General features: G+C 35.7%; 1 long non-coding RNA gene across 2 annotated transcripts in view; it reads left to right on the top strand.

Annotated features, from left to right (window-relative positions):
• LOC135219171 (uncharacterized) overlaps positions 1-25,639 on the top strand; it is a 201,375-nt gene that overhangs the window by 116,724 nt on the left and 59,012 nt on the right. Inside the window, exon 3 of one of the 2 annotated variants that reach the window (XR_010315385.1) lies at positions 9,403-9,775. The exons of the other annotated variant lie outside the window; for it this stretch is intronic. This is a non-coding gene — a long non-coding RNA (uncharacterized LOC135219171). The remainder of the gene's footprint in view (positions 1-9,402; positions 9,776-25,639) is intronic. 2 annotated transcript variants of the gene reach the window in all.

Genomic DNA, 25,639 nt, shown 5'->3' with positions numbered 1-25,639 from the left:
TCATTGATTAAGGTAGTCCTAAATATTTTTCTTTTTTCCTTTTCATGGTATAAGAAAAAATTATTGTATACCAAATTATAGTGATAATGATAATAATAAAAATAATAATTATAATAGTAATAATGATAATAATAATAATGATAATAATAATAATAATAATAATATAATATTATTATATTATATTATATATTATTATGATATATTATTATTTATTTATTATTATTATTATTATTATATTATGCATACTTCGTTCTTAATTGCAACATAGAAAATTCTTTCCAGTTTTTTTTAATGTCTTTTGCAGTACGTTTTTTTTAAGTATATTTGAACAGTAAGATTATAAGGTAATGGGGTAAAACAAACGCAAGGTTCCCAAAAATTTATATTATATATATATATATATATATATAATATATATATATATATATATATATATATATCTATATATATTATATATTTAAAGGCTATATCAGCAAACGTACACGTTGTTTACGGATACCAATATTTATTGAAAATGTATAGCCGTTTTCACGGATGTAATGTAGCATCGGTAGACCTTCTGTTAAAAACATTGAAATAATGCAGGAGCAATGGGACACATTATTAAATTTATGGCGAAATTTGTAAAATGTAACCTTTGAGAAGTGGGAAGTATAATAAGTTCAGCTGAATGTTAGAGTTTGAGGGTGACAAATCGGTCGGAAAAAGTTTGCGGTATAACTGTTTATCTGCGGAAGTAGCCCTGTGAATTTGTAAATGAACAATCGATAATAGAATCTATCCCTGCCTAACATCTCAGTACTCTCACAAGTTAAAAACGTAATACGATGCATTTTGAAAACCCGCTGAGGGTTATGTATCGTATGCTGGCTTCCGATATCGACTAAGGAATTGGCGAATTATTCGTAATGAAAATTGATTGAAATTTCATTTGTTTTTCAAGATCCTGAAGAGATCTGGAATGCCAGCATATTTTGTACTCACGCAGAATATTAAATGAGAAATTTTTATTAAATGGGCCCACAAATACATTACTATTAGCATAGCCATATTTTTAGGCGGCATATAATGATTCTCATAGTTTGGCCTGTATTGTTTAACAGGATATTTTTTTCTTTGATAATATGGAAGAAAAATAATATAACAACATATTTCAAGAACTCATATGAAGCACTGACTTTTAAGGTTACTTTTTAAGCAACTTCTTTTGTTCCGATATATCTAAAAACAAGCGTTATTTATTAATTTCTTAATTTCCTCATTTTTCTAACGTAAATGCCATGTCATTTTAGTTTTTGTATCTCTCACAATGATCCTCAGATTTTTTTGTAGCGTCATTATTTTCTGGTTTTCAGCGTCATGTCCATATTTTATTCAGGACTGCCGTGGGATAGAACCCTATATTCATCATGATTTAAGACCACCGTCACCGCAGGTTGAGAGTTCCAGTGATTTACAAACTCCACGAAGTGTGACATTTATCGCCAGCGTAATATTACTGTGTATAGAGGCGATTTGTTGCGTCCTTTGCTAAGACCGCCGGCCGCAGTGTAGTATAGAGCGCTGTCGCTAGAAATTTCCGGCGGTAGCGCACGAACTTTGGTAGCAGGTTTGTGCTCACTGACGCTCGATTGTCTTTTTCTCTTATTGCGTGTTCGGGAGTTCGTTGTACAGTAAACCTAATGAGACGACGAAGGCGGAAAATGCGGGCGGCCTCGAGTTTTCCACGAGAACCGCGAATCGCGAGAGAGAGTGCCAGTGACGGGGAAGCAGCAGACGCCATCTGTTGAGGGAGGGAGAAGGTGGCAGACTCTTGGCCGTGTTTCCTGAGTTTTGTTTTCTTCTCTCGCTCTGGGTGCGTTTGGCAGTTGGTTAGCGGGTCCGTTCCCTTTTCCTCCATTTATTGTTTTTTTTTTTATTTACGTTTTGTTTAAGCGTATTTACGGCTGTTTAAATATACTACTTTCTTATGCGTCCTATGATTCTCTCTCTCTCTCTCTCTCTCTCTCTCTCTCTCTCTCTCTCTCTCTCTCATCTGTGTCTAGGGATATATGTATATTAATATGTTAATATATATATATATATATATATAGTATATATATATATATATATATATATCGATATAATATATATATATTCTCTCTCTCTCTCTCTCTCTCTCTCTCTCTCTCTCTCTCTCTCTCTCTCATTTATGTCTAGGGATCTATGTATATATATATATATATATATATATATATATATAATATATATATATATATATATATATATATATATATATATATATATATGGCGCCTTATCCCCGTTCGAGAAGACGGTGGCAGAAGGTGTTATAGCCTTTAGGTTCACAGCCATCCTTTAGTCCTCATCCAAAAACACGTCCTCTGACTCCATTTCCTTTACTGGGTGGTGAAGGCGTGAAAAGGCCGTATGCTGAAAGCCGGATGGTTCAAGTCACCGTTTATCGCTGTTCCTAAACCGGGCTATGGTTCAAATCCTAGCCGGCGCAGAAACACTTAATCACTTCCCAATTCATTGCGGATTTGATAATGACCACCGATCTCTCTGGATCAATATTTTTGAAAAGAAAAATTCACGCGTGTGTAAGTGACATTAAAAAAATATGTATGTGTGTAGGTATGGAGAAATAAATCGACAGATATGTTTGAGTAGGAATATATTTGTACCCGTGCATAACTGTAGTCTTGTTTCCCCATTTCAATACTTATGCTCTTATGAGTATTTGTTAATTATTCGTTCCACGTCTACACATGGAAGGAACGGAGTTGGTTTTCAACTCTCTCAATGTGTGTATGAATGAATGAATATACACATATATAAAGTATATATGTATATAATTATGTTTGTCTGTAGTAAAGTGTATATCTTGAGTGTGCGTGCGCGTGGATGTGTGTATTTTTTTTATATACCATTTTGAGATTTTTCATGTCCTCTCTCTCTCTCTCTCTCTCTCTCTCTCTCTCTCTCTCTCTCTCTCTCTCTCTCTCTCTCTCTCTAAATTTCAATTCCTCACTCTCCCCCACGAATATACAAATGTTTTTCTCCTCTGTTTTTTCCTCACCATCCAATTTCTAGCAGGAATCCAGGGCTTCCCTTATTACCGTCTTCTCTCCAAACTCAACCATTTAGCAGATAAAAATGAACAGAAACGCCAGTCTCTCTCTCTCTCTCTCTCTCTCTCTCTCTCTCTCTCTCTCTCTCTTCATCCTTTGAGGATGAACATTGCGAAGTGCTTGTTGATAAAGGAGAAACGGGAACACGGGAAGATGGAATTCTAGTAAAGGATCGACAGACATACTGACACACGCGTACTGACTCATATATAGTTATATGTCTATGCATATATAAATATGTATACATATACAAATGTATTATATATATGTATATATGTTTATTATGTCTCGTGTGTGTGTGTGTATATATATATATACACAAAACAATTCCCTTTTTTTATGGGTAAAGTTCACACGACCGTCAATCTTAGAAACCACCTGATTTTGAAAATTTAATTCGAAGTTCTGTTTGAAATGAAACTATAAAACACTTGGTATAGCATGAAGACAATGAGTACGAGAGAGAAATGAATGAAGCAACGTAAGGAGTGAAGAAGCAAAGTGTGGATATTGAGAAGAAAAATAAGGAGGCACAGGCGAGGAGGGGAATAAGAAGAATGAGGAGATGAAGTCAAAAGGGAGAGAGAAGGGAAAGAAAGTAAAAAAGGGAGAGGGAGGGAGAAGGGAAGTGAAGAAAAAAGGGCGGAGGGAGGGAGAATGGAAAGGAAAAAAAAAGGAGGAAGGAGAAGGGAAAGGAAGAAAAAATGTAGAAGGAAAAGGAAGAAAAAGGGGAGAAGGGAAGGAGTAGGAAAAGAAAGAAAAAAGGAGGAGGGAGGGAGTAGGTTAGGGAAAGGAAAAAAAGGGAGGGAGAAGGAAAGAAAGAAAAAAGGAAGGGAGGGAGGGGGAAAGAAGGGAATTAAATGGAATGAAATTCGGCAGCAAAATATTCCATAGAAGGAGAAAGGAAGACAAGACCAAGGAAGCGAATGCGGGTTGTTACGAATGGAGAGAGAGAGAGAGAAAAAAAAATGTATTGGAAGGAGAAGAAAGAGTCATAGGGAGGGAAGGATAAAGGAAATATAAAGAAACGAGGAATGAAAGAGGAAAATGTAGCATATGAGAAGGAAATGAAGAAGACAGCGGCGAGATGGAGGCAGGAGGGGCGGAGGGGAAATGAATGAAGATGAAAGAAGTGAAGGAAAGGAAGAGGGTTAGAGAAAGGAAAAAAGAAATGCAAAACGAAGAATAAATCGGAAATATGCTGCATAGAAGAAAACAGAAAAGGGGGTGGGGAATGGATAAGGGAGAAGTGGAGGACAAATACAAAAGGAAATAAGGAAGGTAAGAAGGAAGGGATTAGAGAAGAAACACGGAAGGAAGGAGAAGGAATGGAATAAAAAGTACAGAGTGGTAGAGCAGCGAAATAGTGAACCGAGGAGGAAGAAATAAACAAGAGCGATGAGCAGAGTAAGGGAGAAAAATGACGAAGAACGATTGAAGAAGAAGAAGAAGAGAGGAAGGACTGAAGGAGGATGGGGATGGGGGAGGGGGGGGGAGGGACAGAAGAGGGGGGGGGAGGGTGGGAAGAGGGAAAGGAAAGTGGCGCTGCGTAAGAGGCAGTCGGTACGTAACCCACTTAACCCAACCAATCACCCTTCTCTGTGTTGAAATATGTCTCCTTCTATAATGAAACCGAGCCCGGCTAACACAATACAGACAGAATTATTACTGCCAGCAGGCTGGCCCATTTCAGAGCGCCAGTTCCATCCAAAATTTAGTTACATTGAAAGGAGAAATTTAATATTCCTTAATCTCATTACATTTCCATTATTCTGCAAGCCAAACGCGATTACGGAGCATACATGAGAGGCTCAGGAATACAGCACCGCCATTATGTATCGGCGATGGAACTGACTTGGGCCACATTAAGGCTAAATGTCTTATTTATGCACATTAGCCCCGGCATATGAACACGTGAGGCAAGGCAAGGAAATTAATAAAGGCCTCCAGGAGAGAACTCAATGGAATTATAACTCCGACACACACACACACGCACGTACATACACATACACTTACTCACACACACATGCACACACTCGCGTACTCACGCACGCAAGCCAGCGATTGAGACGAAGAGAAGAAAGAGAGAGAGGGAGGGATCGGCAGAAGAAGGAGAGAGAAGTAAGAGGAGATTGAGAAATTCGGAGACTTTCGGCCGAATTCGGCCGATGCCGCCGCCGCCTTCCCGGCCATCTGCTGTTGCTGCTGCTCTGGGGATTGATATCCACTTGAACAAGAGAGCTTGTGCATTGTTGTTCACACGCTGTCATTTGTTCGTGTGCAAATGCACGAGAAAATCCATGATAGATGAATGGTTGCATTACGCGAATGATTTGATAATGAATATATCCACATATATGTGAAACGTCACCTTATGAGTAAAATCTGATTTATTTATTGGCTGTGGCTGTTTCCGTGATATTTTCTTTACTAAATAATCTCTTCAGAAAGATGTTACGATTTATTTACTAATATTTCCCTGATTTTCCATTCACTATTCAAGCATTTTCATCACCCTGGTTATCAAAATGCGCATGCATATGTAATACTGTTTGTTTTGCGTATGATCCAATTAAAAATAATATTTATATTTTTGGTTATCAATATATGGTATGATAAGGTATCAGTGAACTTGTTATGGTTAGCAGATCTGTCAGTTTACGATGGAGTTTTGAATGAAAAGAGCGGTAGCGTTACGTATATACATACATACACTACATATATATATATATATATATATATATATATATATATATATATATGAATATACACACATACGCGCACACACACATATATATGTATATATATGTGTGTGTGTTTGTGTGTGTGTGTGTGTGTGTATAATTGACTGACTGATTTATAGCTACTAAAATGTGTGTGCGCACGCTCAAGACTGTGATGATAATTTTGCCATTTTTTTTTCTCTCTCGTCTGTGAATGACAGATTTGAAAACAGATCTGTAGTATGTATTTATAATCAGGCCAAGGTGTTCTAAATGTCCCAAGTATGAAAAAGCTCAAAACGCCAAAACGAGCGAATACGACCAATTTCTCTCTCTCTCTCTCTCTCTCTCTCTCTCTCTCTCTCTCTCTCTTCTCTTCTCTCTCTCTCTCTCTTTCGTGAAATGAAGAAGGCCGGCATTTCTGAGCCAAGTGTAATTATTTCGCATCGAACTGTGTCCTACATACACTCCCGATCCTGAATAATCAAGTGTAGTGTATAGACGCCGGTCGTCTGAAATGGCCGACAGCGGCATGAGGAAGGCGTTGATATACTCTTATTCCCTCACAGCTTGTGCTCGTAATTGATTTATTTGTTCGTAGTTTGTTCGAGAATAAACATCTCCAACATTTCCGATATATATGTGCTCAGTTAGAGCACATATTCGCCCTTTTATATGGGAAGGGTTTATTTTATGGCTTCCAGAAAAGCGGAATTAAGAAGCTATTGAGACAGACACTGAAAGTTCATAAAAAGAAAAAAAATTATTGGTAAATGTGTTTGGAAGAGATATAGAATTATTTTGTATTCGTTTAAATTTTCCCTGGTTTACTTGTTGACAAGTTCAACAGGTTGCCACTTCCAGCTGTTCCATACTTAAATATCCCTCATTTCGTTAACTGCATTAGTAATGATTTACAGGTGTAGAGTAAAGTTAATTTCATATAGATCAACTTTCTAAAAAATAAAAAAAAATAAAAGGAAAGTATCGGAACTGACAGTATGCATCAGATATTGTTCCAGCTGTTCCATACTTAAATATCCCTCATTTCGTTAACTACATTAGTAATGATTTACAGGTGTAAAGTTAATTTCATATAGATGAACTTTCTAAAAAAAAAATATATATATATATATATATATACATATTTAGGAAAGTATCGGAACTGACAGTATGGATCAGAAATTGTTCCAGAATTTTTATTTTTATTTTTTTTAGCATTCTAAAAACTACCTTTATTTATAACATATGGGAACTGGTCATTATCAGTATAAAAATTTTCATCAAACCAACGTTCTTATAATTAAAAGGTTTGATCTTTAGAATTCCTCTGTCTTTCTTAAATTTTCACATTGCCAGGTTATTTGTTGTGGTTGCGTTAGTCGCCGTCATATTTATCAAGAGCATAACCTCATTCTTGGTAAAATATACGAAATAGAATTCATCCCAAATTAATGCGTGTAGGCGATTGGCTCTTTGGCAGGATATTCAGATTTTAGTGTCTTCGCCAGTTTCAGAAACTTAGCTTTTGACCGGTACTCAAAATGTGAATGTGGGAAGTTAAAGCTTATTCTAATGAGTAAACTGAATTATAATTATAGCGCTATATTAAGATTAACGAAACCTGAATTTGATGTAGGAGGTTTTTTTTTTTTTCAGTTATTTTAAAACATGTCTTGACGATAAAATTACTTTAATTAGTAAAATTTTCAAATATATATGGAACGATTCATGCTCTTTGTCGAAGGAGGAAAGAATATATATTCATGCTAATAAATGTGTTAATTAATGCGCTCAGTTGTCTTGTAGAAAATGTCAAACCAGATAAAATTCTGTTACGGGTTTCTTTAATTGCAATCTTTCCGCCTTTTTTTAAATTCATTCATATGGGGCTAAACAGAGTAAAAATTTACATATGGCCATATAATCTTTGGAATGTGATTTTCCTCACGTTAAATTAGAAGCATTTTTATGTAGGTTTTTACTTAGAAAGAAAAGTTTTATTTTTGCTTCTGTTTACTTCAGTTATCCTTTTCTCAAATTTCACATTACCCTTTCACAAGATTGCTGACGAAAGGAAGGGGTATTTCCTTTAGATCTGAATAAACAAATTCAGATTCGATGACCTTAATGTTTGCGACGCCAGTAGAACCAATATATTAATCAATCCTTGAAGTGGTCACAAAATGCTAACTCTCGATCTTAACATCTGCCTCAAATTCCGCCATGTATCTCAATCTGAACACTATATGTGTGTATATATATATATATATATATATATATATATATATATATATATATACATACATACATACATATATATACACACATATATATATATAATAAATAAATAAATATATATATATATATATATATATCACACATATATATATAACATCACGTCATGAACTATTCAAGCGAATAGTTCATGACGTGATGCCTCGAATTTAACATTAATATTGTGTAATTTTTAAACATTATGTGTGTAACATTCATTACACAACAAAGGAACGAGTGATGTTTAAATGTGAAATACCACAAGGAACAATGAAAGAAAAACCATGAGCCGTAAACTCACCAGGATCGTGCCTTAAGTTTCAAGATGTTTCTTGTTTTTTTGTATTTCGTACACGCAATTGGATACTATATATATATATAATCATATATATATATATATCTATATATATATATATATATAATTATTATATGTATGTATGTATGTTTGATTATGAGTGTGGTTGTAAACTTATATATTTTGAAGTCGTAAATCTGAGAGATATTAAGAAGCAAGTATCGGAATCAGCAGTTATTTGAAGCTTTAAATTTGCGAAATCGCTATTTACGGTTGCAAAGCCTAAACGTAGTATGTAGTATCTTTAAAGCGATAACGGTACAAAGAATTCACCATTACAAAGCATTGTTTTGAAGCATCTGCTCCGAACAATTGTTCAGGAGCGGTAGTTGTAGTATCAAGTCGGCCAGTTGTAGCGATGGTGTTATTCGCAGTCTTAGCCAGCTATTGTGATCTGTGGGGAACGTATTTGCTCGCGCATTGATGGGAGCAGATTAAAGAAAGCCAGGATGGTTCGTGTTGCGAAGAAAATGAATGGAGAACAATGACTAAACGAAAACGTAACTTGGTCCTCTAGTGCGTGAGTAATCTCACGGAATAACCAGGGTTTGCACGTAGGGCTATAGGCGGCAGCCTTTTAGAATTTCCGCGCCATAAATAATAGTGGAAGAGAAAATACTAGAAATATATATATATATATATAATATATATATATATATATATATATATATATATAAATGTGTATATATATTCTATATATATATATATATATATATATATATATATATTATATATCTATATATATATATATATATAGATATATACATATGCATACACACACACACAAAATCAAAAGTATGTTACAGACAAAGAAAACGTGTTTATAGTGTATAAGACGTCATATTTAATGTACGTCATACCTGTAGTGGAAAATACCAAGTTGGCTGTCGAATACAAGGCGCTCTTTCTTTACAGGTAAAGCCAGAATAACCGTGGACTACATCAGAGTAATTATACTTTTAAGAAGTGCTCGTCTCCCTCACATACACTACCGCTAGGTCAATCCTGGCCATGAATCTTCGTAGATCATAGACCGAAAACGGGATGGACCTCAAATGATAAGGGGCTTAAAAAGTATCTGCCGTGGAAAAACCATTCTGATTGGCTGCACCAGAGTACTGTTGTAGACTAAGCGTGTCTGGGCGAAATAATACAAAGTGTTCTCTCCCCAACTGCAAACTGCAAGTGAGTTCATACTTGGTAGCATCTCATTAAAAAAGGTGCGGATCAGACTGACTATACGGCCAGGAACACCCTTAGGGACAGCCGTCGCTTTCACCGGCTGATGGTGAGTGTTAAAACTATCGTTATTGATATTGTGCAGGGTCTTTTAAATGTTATTCATCGCCATTAAGAAGGAGCGAGAGATACTCATTTCCAAATATTGCCGATTTGAGGAATAGTTGAGACAACCCGTTAGCTACCGGATGGTTTAAATTTTAAAACGCCTGGTTTCAAGCAATGATATTCCGTTTTCATATTTATTGATATTATGAAGGCCCTTCTCCCATTTCATCTAGTCTATATTGTGTTGAATAGCTTTATTACGTCATAATTATTGTGAATAGATTTTTTTCTCTCTCTCACGAATACTCCAAATTTTCACATCTTTAGTTCCGTGCTGAACAAATGGTGTACCATACTCTAAAAAGTAGATTTTCCAATACCTTTGCTGCATATTTGCTCCATTAATCTGCTATATTCATTCATGGACAGTCGTATGATTACACTAAATGGGGTCTTCGGCTTACTAAGTTCTTAGATATGCCTGTATTTTACACTTCATTGCGGTATTAGTCAAAACATATTTCATATATATTCGATTCTTACTTGAATAGATAACGAATCAAGTTCAGTTATGACGATTAGAATTCTTGTCCCGCTGAGATACATTGATAAATAAATTGAATGACATACTGAACAGACATTTTAACTTCTTCAATAAGTAATTCGAATGACATATTCCAGGATCGCTCAGATCCATCCGAAGATATAAAGCTTGTTTAGATATATTCCAGGATCGCGCAGATCCATCCGAAGATTAGAAGCTTGCGCAGATTTATTCCAGGATCGCTCAGATCCATCCGAACAGATTTGAAGCTTGTGTGAATGCATGTAACAGTAGTTAGAACAATCATTGCATCTTCTCCAGGTGGAGATATTTCTTAAAGATGAAATATTATCAAATGGAAATTTCTTATTCTCGTTATTTTTCGTATGTTCTTATGAATCATGATAATGTGTTCATCAGTTATTGCACTTAGGTTTTTAACATTCGTATTGTTACTTATCATTGCTTTGTTAAGAAACTGTTAAGAAACCCTTTTTATAGATTCCTTTTTACCTTGTTCATATACATTATTTTGTTAATTTGTTTATTAACATTTCATTTTTTCATTTTTAGTTTTATCTTTCCACCTCTTGTTTCATGTTCTGTACTAATGGCAGTATCTTCAGCGTTGTCTATGGCCAGTTAAAACCGCGAATCTTTCGTTAAAAATAATTACAATTTACGTCATACTTTATGATATTTTCATATTATATGGTAGCTTGAATGTATCTATCAGAATGCTGCGCTATGATACTTTGCTTGACAAATTTTGTCTCGGCCATTGCTTCTTAGCACTAAAAGCCTTAAGAGTCAGACAATTGAACCACTTTATTGCATTATCTGCACCCTATACATTTTAAGACGTATTGTGAGTTCGTGTACGACTATCAAATATTGTCCTTAGAAATAGTGCTGAAGGAACCTATTTCACGGAGCGACACGGCTGAGCCCAGAAATTGTAATATTGGTATTACACATTACCCACAATCAGTGCTTTTCAAGAGATGTTTTATCTGTAAATGAGATATTTGGTTACAAAGATTATAATGCAATAGCTACTATGTTGCCCCGTCTTTGTTGATATGAAATATATATTTTTCCTTATTTTTAGAATATTTATATCAGGGATCGATAAAAGTGGTAGTTTGAAAGCCAGTTTGCGTATTAGGTCAGTTAATCAATTCTTACAAGACCTATTCAGTAATTGTTTTTCATTTTCGTAAAATGTTCATTCAGTGACTTTTTAGATGTAAACTCGGCATTTTAATATCTTCCTCAATATGGCAGATGAATTGAGCATTTGCAAACAGAAGATTGTCATGTAGACCTTATCGTCGGTATCGTGTGAAATCATTTGTGAAATGTTGATCTTTAAATAAAGGTGTTATTATGTATATATATATATATATATATATAATATATATAATATATATATATAATATATATATCTATATATATATATATATATATATATATATAATATATATATATATATAAATATATATGTATGTATTATATATAATATATATATAACACGTATATATTTACATACCGAAGGGGAATTATAATTGATAATAAATAGTTGTGTGTGTATTCAACTGCGCTGACGCGCGATGAGATAAAATCATGTAGACCTTGTCGTCGGTATCGTGTGAAATCATTTGTGAAATGTTGATCTTTAAATAAAGGTTTATATATATATATATATATATATATATACACGTATATATTTACATACCGAAGGGGAATTATAATTGATAATAAATAGTTGTGTGTGTATTCAACTGCGCTGACGCGCGATGAGATAAAATCTTTTGCTAAGAATAATGTGTTTTTAAAGTCGTCGCATTAAGGAGGAGTTACAAGTGAAATACCAATGTAATATTATATATTTCTCTTCGATAACGCCATTAAAATGGCACAGAAGCCTGAGGCGAGGGTAAGCAAACAAATAACCGAGTTATATTACTAAGCTTCCTTATACATGCAGGAAAAAAAATATAGGTTAGGTCTGTGTAAACAAAGAACGCAATAAAATATTCTAATAGCAGCTAATATTATGTCCGGATATTTCTCTTCGTGTTTATTTAGTGTCGCGAACATCCTTTTAGAGATGCCTTCATATTTATGACTTCATGCTGACTCGGTCGAGGTAGTCCAGATGCCAGTGAGATAAAAACTCAGGACTATTTACAATAGATATGCCCCATTGGAGCTCCCGGAAACCTCCGGTTCATTTCTTGCAAATATTGAAAAGATTGCGACCGAATTTGCATAATTTACCCATAGGGGCCGCCCTGTTTTTCTTCTAATGGACGTGGAACCATGTTAAAAGATAATAACTACACGGGGGGGGGGGGGAGGTGGGGGGGGAGAGGGGGGTGTTGAGGTACAACTACGGTATATCTATCCATGAATGGCTTTTCCAAACTGCAACATAAAACTACCAAAAAGGTTCAAAACATATAAACGCTCTGCGTGGATTTTCTAATCGCACAGAAAGGCGAACATTCATTTAAATTTTTTTTTCTTGCCTTTTTTTTCTTTTTTTACTTTTTTTTCATAGGTCTTTCTTTTACTGTTTGCAGAACATTTTTACCAATGTTTTTTTTTTTTTTTCGTTACTCTTTTCTATTTTCTCTAAAGTTTTATGATATTCAGCGGTGGCTGTTAGCGGTTAAACTCGGTGCATTGCGGAAAAATAATATTGAAAAATAGAGGGAGATTTTGTTCTATCGCGAAAAGAGACGTCTGATGTTTTGTCCTCGGAAACTAAAAATAATGATATTAGAACAATATGTGAAATTTGCCGGGAATGACACGGCCCCGCAACTTGACAACAGAAAAAAGACGGACGCTTCACATATAACGACCAAGTCCATCTGATTGTGATATTTAGATTAACAATTCTGGAACGAAATTTAACTCGCGCCCAAAAGAGGGGAGAATAAATATGTTTAACCCAAAGGAAGACGATCGTCATTATGGACTCTCATGGACTCTTAGGACGGAATGTAAATATCATAATTAATTCCGGAAGACAAAGGAAAAAGTCGTCATCGCCAACGTATTAATTACCCATATTGAAATTCCTCATTAGCGCAGAAGGGAACATTAAGAAAGAAAACAAAAAAATAGCAGATATCCATTATGATAATGAAATAAATGAATGTAATGAAAGAACTCGTTTCGCCTTGTGTAGCGGAAAGAATTTATGAAAAAGTTTTTTGGAGGTGAAACGAGGCAGTGGGGAGAAAAACCCGACGCCATTGAAACAGGAAACAGTTTTATGAACAAAGTGAAATAAAAGAACCTTTAACTTAGATAACGCGAAACTCCTACTAAAACCGTGTATGCTTGAAGAGAAGCGGCAGAAGATTAAATCTACATATGAATAGTACAATTGCGCAAATATGGCAGCAATTAACATAAGTTGGAAAGGGGAACGGAGAGAGGGAGATACGAAGGGAGGTAGAGAGGGAGGAGGGGTGAGGGAAAGGAACAACTGAGCTCCTATTGTTTCTTGTCATCACCTTACTACTTCCTCCCTACCTAGGGGCCTAGGGGTAGTAACGTTCAGGGGGGGGGGGGGGGTTAGGGTTTGTTAGGGGGATGGGGGTTAAACGGAGGGGGGGGGGGGAGGGAGGAGTTGATATGGGCCTCGTAAAGAAGTAGACGATGAAAGGTGAGGAAAGCTGAAACCGCAGAATGGGAGAACGAGGGATGTTAATATGAAAACGTCGAAACTTGAAGTAAAGCGTAATAGGAGAAGAAGTAAAGCAGAATAGAAAGCATAGGAAAGTGGTCATTTGTAAAGGAGAGGGCAAGGAAATGAGATGACGAAGAATACCAGGGTAGGTAGCAACCCTCATATAAATACTAACTTCGTGGATGTATGATTTAGTATGCAATAGAACATATCTCATACACAAATCAAGTGTTCTGTTTGGGTGCATTAGTAAAATATTATATATATATTATATATATATATATATATATATATATATATATATATATATATATATATATTACGCAGAAGCCAAACACTTTTCAGGAACGAGTATGACTCACAGGATCTACAGATTGTAAATATGTGTTCCATATATTGGTTTTGAGTTGGATCCCTTGCGTGTCATTGGTAATTTGCCTATTTTTGACGCGGTAGGAAAGAAAAAGAAATAGAAGACGATAGGAAAGAAAAAGAATTAGAAGTAGAGGGAATTTTCTCCCGTTCGCATCAAAATCACTTATGAAATGAAGCATGTTTGATTCATCAACGTTGTATACGCTTTTCTGCCCTGAAATTCCATAAGATAAGACATTTAAAGAACCACAGTATTGTTAATAAGTAATACTTGCGAGACAACCATTGACTTCAGTATCAAATGTAAAATTGTCACGCGAAATTATTGTAATGCTAATCTGTGTAGACGATAATAGTCCTGAGACATGTAATTTTCGTAAGTAAAGGTAATTCTTCAGCTGGAAGTAAACATTTTAAGGCGTCAGTCAGCGAATTACTTTAGGTGCGTTTTCACAGATAGACTGTTATCCAAAATGTGTAAATATGTACATGGAACAAGCATAAGAGGCTATTAGCAAGCAAAGCAAGCATCCGCAGATTAGAATACGCACATGAAACGAAGAGGAATTGTGGAGAAAAGAAAATGAAATGGATGAGGATGAATAATAAAAAAAATCATAAACAGAAATACGCCAAATAACTAGTGATTTAAAATAACATTATAACCTGCATTGAATGTATAACATTGGGTTTCCATGATACGGCTGAGATGCGCCGCAGTGGCGTGGTTGGTATGGTGTTGGCGTCCCACCTTGGTGGTCGCGAGTTCGATTCTCGGCCATTCCATTGAGGAGTGAGAGATGTGTATTTCTGGAGATATAAGTTCACTCTCTACGTGGTTCGGAAGTCACGTAAAGCCGTTGGTCTCGTTGCTGAATAACCACTGGTTCCATGCAACGTAAAAACACCATACAAACAAACAAACAAAGATACGGCTGAGAGAGGACAGTTTCACAGTTTTGAAACAAGAGACTGAAAACTCCTGATAGTTGGGAAGTAATATCGTGACGCCAGTACAGAATTTGGATGCTGACGATTTGCAAAGAGATTAGAACACACTAGTTTATTCCCCCACTCTAAACAAGAGAGGTCCCACAGGGGGAGCTTAGTGCAGTCAGTGCACCTCAAGCGGTGCCCTGTAGGAATTACCTAAGGTTCTTTGCAGCGTTCTTTCCGCCCTTGGCTGCAACCCTTTCCATTCCTTTTACTGCACCTCCGTTCACATTCTCTTTCTTACATCTCAATTACTACCCTTTGCTAACAATTGTTACATAGTACAACTGCGAGGTTTTTTTCCTGTTGCACCCCGTAGCAGGGTAGTGCTGTCAGTGCACCTCATTCGGTGCAATTTAGGCATTACTTCGGCCCCTAACTGCAACTGCTTTCATTCCTTTTACTGTACCTCCGTTCATATTCGCTTTCTTCCATCTTACTGTCCACCCTCTCCCAACAATTGTTTCATAGTGCAACTGCAAGGTTTTCCTGTTGAAGCTTTCAAACCTTTTACTGCATTTCAGCGCTGAATGGCCTTATTAGTTGCTCCAGTACTTGTCATAATGTCAGAAATCTATGTAAATCTATAATCCTCCTGTTACACCTTTCAAACGTTTTTATATTAATTTCCGTTCCAACGCTGAATGACATCATAGGTCCCAAAACTTAGCTTTTGGCCTAAATTCTATATTCTATTCTAAACCGGAGAGAGTTCCCCGTTTATGGAAGGCCTTTGGATAAGAAATATTCCGACAGTGAACGAGGTTATTATTATGAATGCAGGGAAAAGCGAAACTATCGTTTCCAGATAAAGATCGTAGGAACCTCCTGTCATTCGCTCAATAGAAGTAGATCGGAAGACCTAAACCATGTGGCATTTTCACCATCATCTTTGCAGTCACAGGAAGCCTTATAAATGACTGCAGAGTTTCTGGAAATTTCAGATGGTATGGTTCATTTTTCAAGTGTGGTGGACAAGAAGTTAGATAACGAGCATCTGCAAGAATTAAGAATAGTCAAGGTTAGTGTTTCTACCTATACAAGTGAATCATGGAACGTGGGAATGATGAGAGATGAGAGGTCAGTGAAGTCTTGATTTCGCCAGCTTAGTCTCATAGACCGACTAATGGGCTTGCATATCCATTCAAGAACTTTCTTAGTGTAGCAGGAGCTTCATTTCTCGGGAATAAAAGTGAATAAATTTCTGCATGCTCTACAATCATATTTCCTAGACTAATAACCATGTCACTATGCTCTGTTTTTTTCCATCTGTCCATCCGCCTGTGGTGGTTACGTATGGTAACACTGCGTCCCGGGCTTTAGATAGTTACATTTAGCTTACATTCAACAATAATAACAATATCCTATTTCGAATATTAACGGTGTAATTCGCCTACAGTCAATTATGAAACACTTTTCATTTGCAAATGTACACCCAGATGTCCTCTAATTTACCTAAAACTTACACATAGCGTAACTATCTAAAGCCCGGGACGCAGTGTTACCATACGCAAACACCACAGGCGGGTGGACAGATGGAAAAAAACAGGGTATAGTAAACCAAATACAAGGTTTGGCTTTCTTTATCCTCACAGTCTCGTCTACAGGTTGCTCTGTAATTACTGTCCCACTCAACTGGGGTGCGAAATACCTCATCCTCACTCTTGGCTGTCTTAACACCCCTGAACCCACCTACATTCACATCTACTGTGTCGAGATTAGCATTCCTGGGGATGCCATTTGGCCAACTATTTCTTCCCTTTTACTTCTCAGCTGTAGAATTCTTGTGCGCTTTTCTTGTGAATGTTTCCTATGCTATCCTCTTTGTTTCCCTCGTAGGCTTCAGTGTTTGTTATCTATCGTTTTAAACTTTAGTTTCTTATGTCCTTTTTCAATATGGCCGTCTGACGCTTATCTTGGTGCTAGACTGCCGATGTTAATTTATCTTCGATTTTTATCTTCTTGATTATTTATTAACATTTTATAATGGAATTTGTTTGGCCATCCCTTGATTATTTATTAACTTCTGATAATGGAATTTGTTTGGCCATTCCTAAGACCTCTACAGAGAAAATCTATCCATCCATTCATTCTCAATAGCGCTGAAGGATCCTCTCTTCTTCCTTCTAATATTTTTGAGCACTTTTGAGAGTACGATAAAGGGACCTGTTAGCCAGCCACCCTCTCGAGGCAGGAGAGCTTTGTATTGGCTGCTCTCTCTCTCTCTCTCTCTCTTTGGCGTGAAGCTGTAGCTCCTTCTCTCCCTTTTCCTGCTTCGCTTTTGGTAGATAACTTTTTGGGTTACTCAAATCAGCAAACACTTTTGGGGCTTATTGTCCTATTTTTAGCTCCAGAAAAATCAGGCTCTCTCTCTCTCTCTCTCTCTCTCTCTCTCTCTCTCTCCGTCATGCTTTCCGCATGAACGAAACCATACATACAAACATCACTCAGTAACTGGCATTTCCCGCATTCATTTAATAGCATGAAGCTTGTTGGAGAATAATTTCTAATCTAGCCTAAGCTGTTCTTTAACTTTAGAAGTTCTAAAATGTATTTTATAAGACATTGTCTCTCTAGATGGAATCGCCATAGCATTTTAAGTAAGTTTCTAGCATTTGATGGTAGCTTTGAATATTTAGATATTTTTTGGAAATTATTCTTTGATATAATATCCGTGTAACAGTCGAATTGTTACTGCTGTTGAGCTAACAGTGTAGGGAGAAGTTGAGACTGGTAAAAAACAGAAAGAAATATATATGCATATATATACATATATGTACACACACACACACACACACACACACATATATATATATATATATATATATATATATGTGTGTGTGTGTGTGTGTATATTATATACATTTATATATATAATGCACACACACACACACACACACACACACACACACATCACATATATATATATATATATATATATATTATATACTCTCTCTCTCTCTCTCTCTCTCTCTCTCTCTCTCTCTCTCTCTCTCTCTCTCTCTCTAACATTCTCACCTCACACACTCCCACATTCGAATGGTTTCATATTAATCAGAGCTATTGTATGTGATATCCATATTCTTTACCTTTCACTGACTTTCAGGATGACTATAGCTACCGTGATTATCTATATAGTAGGTTTGAAGAGAAACAAGTGTTATATACTTTTATCCTGTTACTCCAGCATTTTAAAATGAATTACATCGAAATTAATTTCTGCACCTTATCCCTTAACTGAACCCGTAATTTAGAGAACTGTTGAACTGAACAATGCAGGTAAATCAGATGAAGAGAATCGAATGATGTTGCATAGGACTACAGATGAACAGCTTTATTCTTGGGCGTCAGAGCTGTAATTAAAAATTCATCGGAATATGATTTTTAAAAAATGCATGAAATAGTGCCCGTAAATATTGTTTCACCATTTTTAAAAATGGAATCTGTTATTGAGGATTTCATTGGAATTTCTGCAAAAGACTTTTTTCCAAGAGACGATTTATAACCAACATATTGCAGCAGAAAAATGAGTGAAGTTCGAAATGCGAATAACTGCTACCAGAACATAGCCATTCTCCCGCTCGTATCTTAGAGTAACTTTAGCGGCATTGCAGATTTCTAAAGAATATTCGGCTTCCTTTATTTTTCTCTATGGAATGACTGTATGCCTAGTGCTTTGTCTCGTACTCTCTTTCTACATCTTCAGTTTAAAAATTCTGCAATGCAATGGAGATGGTTCAGGAGGTTTGGAAAATGCAGTGTTATCATTGCTGCTATGGGCGTTAGGATTCTTAGTAGTAACAGTATTATTAGCAGAAGTTTGATAGCATTATTGGTATCTGTAAGAAACCCAGAAATTCTTATATAGTCTATTCTCTCTCTCTCTCTCTCTCTCTCTCTCTCTCTCTCTCTCTCTCTCTCTCTCTCTCTCTCTCTCTCTCTCTCTCTCTCTGTCTTTGTGCGTTCTTGTGCAACCCTTTCCTTTTCTCCGTTCAAGTGATACGAAGGCTTTTACCTAACGACTCTTCTCTCCCTCTCTCTTTCGTTTCACCCTTTGTTCCTCGAATCTCCCATCGAAAGACTCTTCTGTTAAATTCCCTTTTCCATTCCACCAAGGACAGACAGTTGACACAACTTCATCTTACACTTGGAAACTTTCCCTTCCATTCCTTCATCGTGCAGTTCTTCTCCGCGTTCTCTCCGCCAGCAGCGTCCTTCGTCGGTATTGAAAAATCGCCCCCAAAAAAGATTTGAAAAATTACACATTTTCAATACACATTTTCAAAAGCATATGGGAGATCGCAACTGTAACTTACAGATCACCCTTTGAGATTGTTTCATTTATGCGCCAAGATTTTTTCTTCATCTTAACCATCATCTTTTTTCATTTTTTTCTGAGTCTCTTGTTTTGTTGGTTATAAGTTGGCAGGTTTCTTCAGTCACAAGTTCTGTGTCACCGCTTTTTAACAGATATGCCTTTAATCCCGTCTGTGATGTCTCATAAATCTTGGCGTCGCCCTTAGTTATTTGTAAGTAATTTGCCAACAATAATTTTGTTATCTGTTTTAAATCCGTTGCTTCCTGAATGGTTGAAGTTTTCCATGATGAAAATGTTTGTTGTACGCGCGCAGAGCTAAATGGTTTACGGTTAATAGTCTTTTTAAGACTAAATCTAAGGTCTTTTCAGACTGAATTTATGCTGGAGGTTAGTTGCTGGGCTTTCCTTAGGTTTGGCAAATTTTAAAAATGTTGTGGACCTTTGGACACTGACCAATCAATAGTGACGCCGTGCTGTATTCTGGTCTTATATACCTACGCTGTACTCGAACTGTAATCGTTTGTACATCGGGTTCTAGTAATCTCCTCGGCCTTATTTTTGTAATATTCAAATAAGTATTGGTGTTTATGTTGTGTGCGTAATACTTCCCATTGGCTTGTATCGGAAATATGTCATTAGATCTCTGCTGAATCCGGTTTATTTTATGTCTTATTTCTTTTATGTCTGTTGTCATAAGGCAAGTTTTCTCACATATTGAGATGTTTCAAATAACTGACAGTATAGTCGTTCCAAAAGTCTAGAGCAAATTGTCACTATATGAATAGGTTGCTGCAAAGATGTGTTGCACGAAGAAGAAAATTTGCAATATGGTGTACTATACTCGCTAAACAAATATACTTCGTACTATATTCTCTAAGCAAATATACTCCATTCAGAATGGCCACAGATGTGCAAAGTTCTGAGTGTCTGATATTGGTCATCTTTTGAAAGAACGTTAACTACTGCCAACAGAGTCTGCTACGTGAATTTTGATTTTCATAATATTTTTTTATTCGTGCAAAAAAGATTTGTTACGAGTTGCTTTCTCTCATATAAAGGACTTTGCCCGTATGAGCAGTTTCAATTTAAATACCTCTCCAAGATAAGCTGTTGTCTTTTTTTTTTTTTGAGTCAAGTTTTTTCATACCTGAATATCTTAGGTTATGGGAATAGTGTTGCCATCATAATAACTAAATTTCCTGTATTTTTGCTCTTTGAGAAGCCTATCATTAATCGCTCATATTTTAGCTGTAATACTTTCTAGCTATCAGTATACCTAATTAGACTTTGACCTGCGAACTTTTAGTTTACACATTGGAATACTGATTAAAGAAAACAAGGAATGGAAAATAATATATATACATATATATTATATATATATATATATATATATATATATATATATATATATATATATATATATATATATATATATATATATATATATATACCTATAAAATAATTTTTAAGGAATAAGAAAATCTAATTATCGTAATGCGAGAAAACCACGCACGGTCCTGTATGGTCCTAGTTTTAATGACTCGAATGAAACAAGCACTAAAGAAAAAAAGTACACGTTTTTCAAAAAGAATATCCGTGTTTCCTGATCATGTTGATTTAGTGCTTTTGGTCATAATGTTTCAACGCTTGCTGCAGAATGAAAATTGGGCGTTTTCCTCAGAAATACGGGAAATAGGGTATTGCGGGGTGGAGAATGATGTTTGCTTCTTATAGCGAAATAATATGTTTATTTCTTTAAGGTTTGAATGTTTAAAGGTTACTGTTGAGCACGAGAGGTAAGCGACGGGTGATTTTACTGTCATTCAGTATCCTAGAAGCCAAATATCACACGTATGATTAGTCTTTGCTAATTCCCAACCCACCTTCGACCTGGGGAAGCCAGGCAAATGGCTGTTGATGACTCGGCAAGTAGACCTGGCGCACCTCCACCTACTCCTAGCCTTAGCTAACAGAGGCAGGTCTATCAAGCATTTAGGACGGGCTGAACTCCGGACTACCGCGGCCCTTACATTAGCTCATGAAGTTTATATACCTTTAAGCTTATTTATCCTTTAAGGTTGTTTATCCTTTAGTGATGATTATGCTCCGAAAACATAATCATCGTATTAATACTGGATTTTGAGAACAAAATCCATTAGAATTTGTTTTTCCTTACTGTTACAGTAAGTATGTAGCTGAAGAGAAAATGGCAGTGCAAATCATGCTGAGTATTACCTTTCAGTAACTTGTAGAGCTTCATCAAAATATATTAAAAGTGTCGTTACTGAGAACCACGCAAATATTAAACATGTTGAATGGCACACGCACAGCATTTAACCATGGTTATGTTCAAGAATCGATGGCGAAGCTGAAACAAAATTCGGCCTTGATATTTTAACATACGAATGATTAATAATAAGATAGAATAATTGACTATCTATTCGTTTTACATGTTCGCTTGAATATGTGCAAATGTAAGAGCTGACGGCCACGCGTGTGCCAGCTAAATCTTGTAGTAAAAGAAAATCAGTATATTTTGTATCGTGTGCTAAACAGCAAATGTAAACAAGCTCCAAGACAGTATATATATCGACCTATGTTTTGAACAGGATTGAAAACATCGCAAACGGCAAAATTGCAGATAGTTTGATTCATTTGCTAAGAGAAAAAAAGTCTGTAGTTTTTTTTCCCTACAGTCTGTCATATATATACTTCTCTCTAGGAAAGACTTGAAGCGACGCGACAAATTTTATCATTTTCAAATGCTCGCATTTTAATATTTAAGTTTTAGCGGTAAAAAATATGTATATGGAGTACAAATAGAACTTCTTGTGTGCGAAATTTCAAATTCAACGCGTTTAAGGATTAGTGTTTGCACACGTATATAATTGATTTTTGTAACTTTTTTCTTGGAGCGAAGCATATTTTATTCGGTGAAGTATTCCTCTCTGCAATGAGAAGCTGTCACCTGCGAAGTAAGCAGCTTTGCTGTGCAGAATTGAGACACATTCTAAGTGAAACTTGATCCCATTCTTTGGACGTTGTTAACAAATTGGAAAAATGTCATAACAATTCTTTTATTGTCTTGAGCGAGCATTGTGGCAACAGAGCCCAAAATGAAAACTTAAAAACAATCTCCTAAAGAACCCGGGAGGAAAGAAAAAAAAAAGAGAAAACAAAGAAAGAAACGAAAGATTCCTAAATAACAGTAGAAGTAGAATATTAGATATAAACTTTTTCTCAAACAAAAATCAGATCTCGGGGACTTGAAAAAGAAGAAAAGAAAAAAGAAACAAAAAAAAAGCAATGAAAATTAAAACTCTCGCATAAAAATGAATCTCTCTCTTGAGCAATGTTTTTTAAAAGAGTTCAACAATGGGAGAGTAATTAGTTTTCTTCTCTCATTATAACTTTAATTACAACATTCTGATGGAACAATAATTAAGAGCCATAATGAGTTCTGCTGAGTAATTATGAATTCGGCATGTATCAATTGCAAATTCATTTAGCGAAGGGTTATTATAAGTCATTAAGAAACAGAAATTGGAGATTTAAATGAAGATTTGTTTTGTTCGCTATCGCCATAACAACTAAACTCGGCACTGACGAAATTCCGACCTTTAAGGAAGAGAAGCAGAGGGATGGAGGAGGAGGAGGAGGAGGAAGAGGAGGAGGAGGAGAAGGAGGAGCTTGAGCTGGAGCAGCAACAAGGAGTAGGAAAGAAGGAAAAATGATGGAGGGAGAAAGATGGTGGAGAGTTACCTGCAGACCGTTGTTATTATTATTATTATTATTATTATTATTATTATTATATTATTATTATTCCAATAAAGGAGGAAAAATGTAAAAAAGGTCGAAAGCGTGCTAGAAGTTCCTTATCAAGGAATTATTATTATTATTATTATTATTGTTATTATTATTATTATTATTATTATTATTATTATTTTATTATTATTATTATTATTATTCCAATAGTTCTCTCGCGAGTGTTTACCGACTCTTGAGAACATCTTCATTTGTTATAATCAGTGTTGTTTCACGTGTTTATTTTTAATTGCGAGAAATATAACAGTCATTATTAGTGATGATGATGTTGACTCATCAGACAGAGGGGAACTCGTCAATAATTAATATCAGTATTGTTGTTGTGATTGGTGTTGACGTTTCTCGTTCCACAAAGGAGGATTACATCATTGATTATTTTTACAAATGCTTATTTTCGTATCTTGGCGCTTGCAGTCTGTCTGTCTTATCGTTTCTGAAGTTTATCGATGTATTAATGGCTTTTGTTGGGCTCATCGGAAGGTTATTAATGCGTAGTCATGAAATGGTTTGTGCTTCGAGTTGTATTGTGTACACAATATGTTAATGTTTGTTTGTATATTAATGTAATCATTGTCCTAAAGATTTGTAACAAGTTTTCGATAAGAAAATTGCTCTCATTGCCTTTAGAACATTTTCAATATTCAAGTAACAAGATTTAATATAATACGAAAAGTGTTCTGATTGCTCTCTGGACATTTTCAGTTTTCAAGTAACTAAGATTTAATTGGATGAGAAAAGTGTTCTGATTCCTCTTGGGACATTTTCAATTTTCAAGTGACAAGATTTAATTGGATGATAAAAGTGTTCTGATTTCTCTTAGGACATTTTCAATTTTCAAGTAACAAGATTTAACTGGATGAGAAAAGTGTTCTGATTCCTCCTAGGACATTTTCAAGTAACAAGATTTAACTGAATAAGAGAAGTGTTCTGATTGCTCTTAGGACATTTTCCATTCCATCATTGCACTTTATTCATGAATATTTTCTCGAGAGAAATAAAATCTACCCTCTTGTTGATTTCGTTTTGACCAACATTTTGCGTGCCATATATTGAATGATATTTCTGTATTTTGGTGGCACAGTAGTATGTTAGGGCTTTAGTCCTAATGAGTTATTTCAGTCTATGATAGAAGCAGCATTTTATTTTCTTAAATACTAATACTACAATATTGATAGTTATTTTTTTTTTTTTAATTTGACTTTTCTCAAAATAGTGCATAGAAACGTGCTTTTATCGCTGCAGCGCTTTGGTTTGCCATATCTTCATTAAATTTAAAACGTGTTAGGTTTAAAGTACTTCGAACACTAGTCAAGAATAACACAATTAAATGCATCTGTAACGCTTACTGCCTGTGTGTTGTCTAATCTGCTCATAACAGTCCCGACTAATTTTGTGATAAACGATAACAAAATAGACTACTATGAGATTCAGGGTCTCTGTAACACGGTTTTTTGGACTTTGCTCCTTGTCAAAGCATCGGATGTAGCTGAAAGTTGACATATGTATATTTTACAACCACACACAAATTTTGTCAGCATTATCAATAACCTAAACCCGATAGTTTTAATTTTTATAGAGTAAAAATGAACTAGCCGACGCCATGGCCAATGATTCCGAGCCAAGAGTCGAAAAACATTCATTACGTAAGCAAGGTAAACAAACACTTTTTGACTAAATGTTGCCCCGCCCATCCACCAGACAGAACTACCATCGGCTCTGAAACCCAAAGACTTTATGAATGACGGAACGATACATAGATGTGGGTGGGGTATCAGTGCTAGCGTAGTAATACTACTGTAGCAGTAGTGCCGCAACAGTGTAACAGTAATATACATGAATTAAACGTTTAGACCAACTGCTGGGATCCTTGAGGATCATTTAGTACTTCTTACAACTACTCGAGAAATTAGTTTTTATAGCCAGAAGTTAAATTTTCTAATCCAACAATGCGTAGCCTTCAGTGTTATCCTGAATTATAACGAGGCGAAAGTGGGTGGAGCCTCATGAAGTCACCATTCTGACGATAATTATTGGTGAAGGTTTAAAGCCAATATACGGTACCGGCTATTTTTCTTTTTCAGTAAATAGGTAGATAGCCAAT

Source organism: Macrobrachium nipponense, chromosome 1 (genome assembly GCF_015104395.2).
Source record: "Macrobrachium nipponense isolate FS-2020 chromosome 1, ASM1510439v2, whole genome shotgun sequence".
Lineage (NCBI taxonomy): Eukaryota > Metazoa > Arthropoda > Malacostraca > Decapoda > Palaemonidae > Macrobrachium > Macrobrachium nipponense.
The sequence above is the reverse complement of the archived record's forward strand: the minus strand, read 5'-3'. Positions and strand labels throughout refer to the sequence as shown.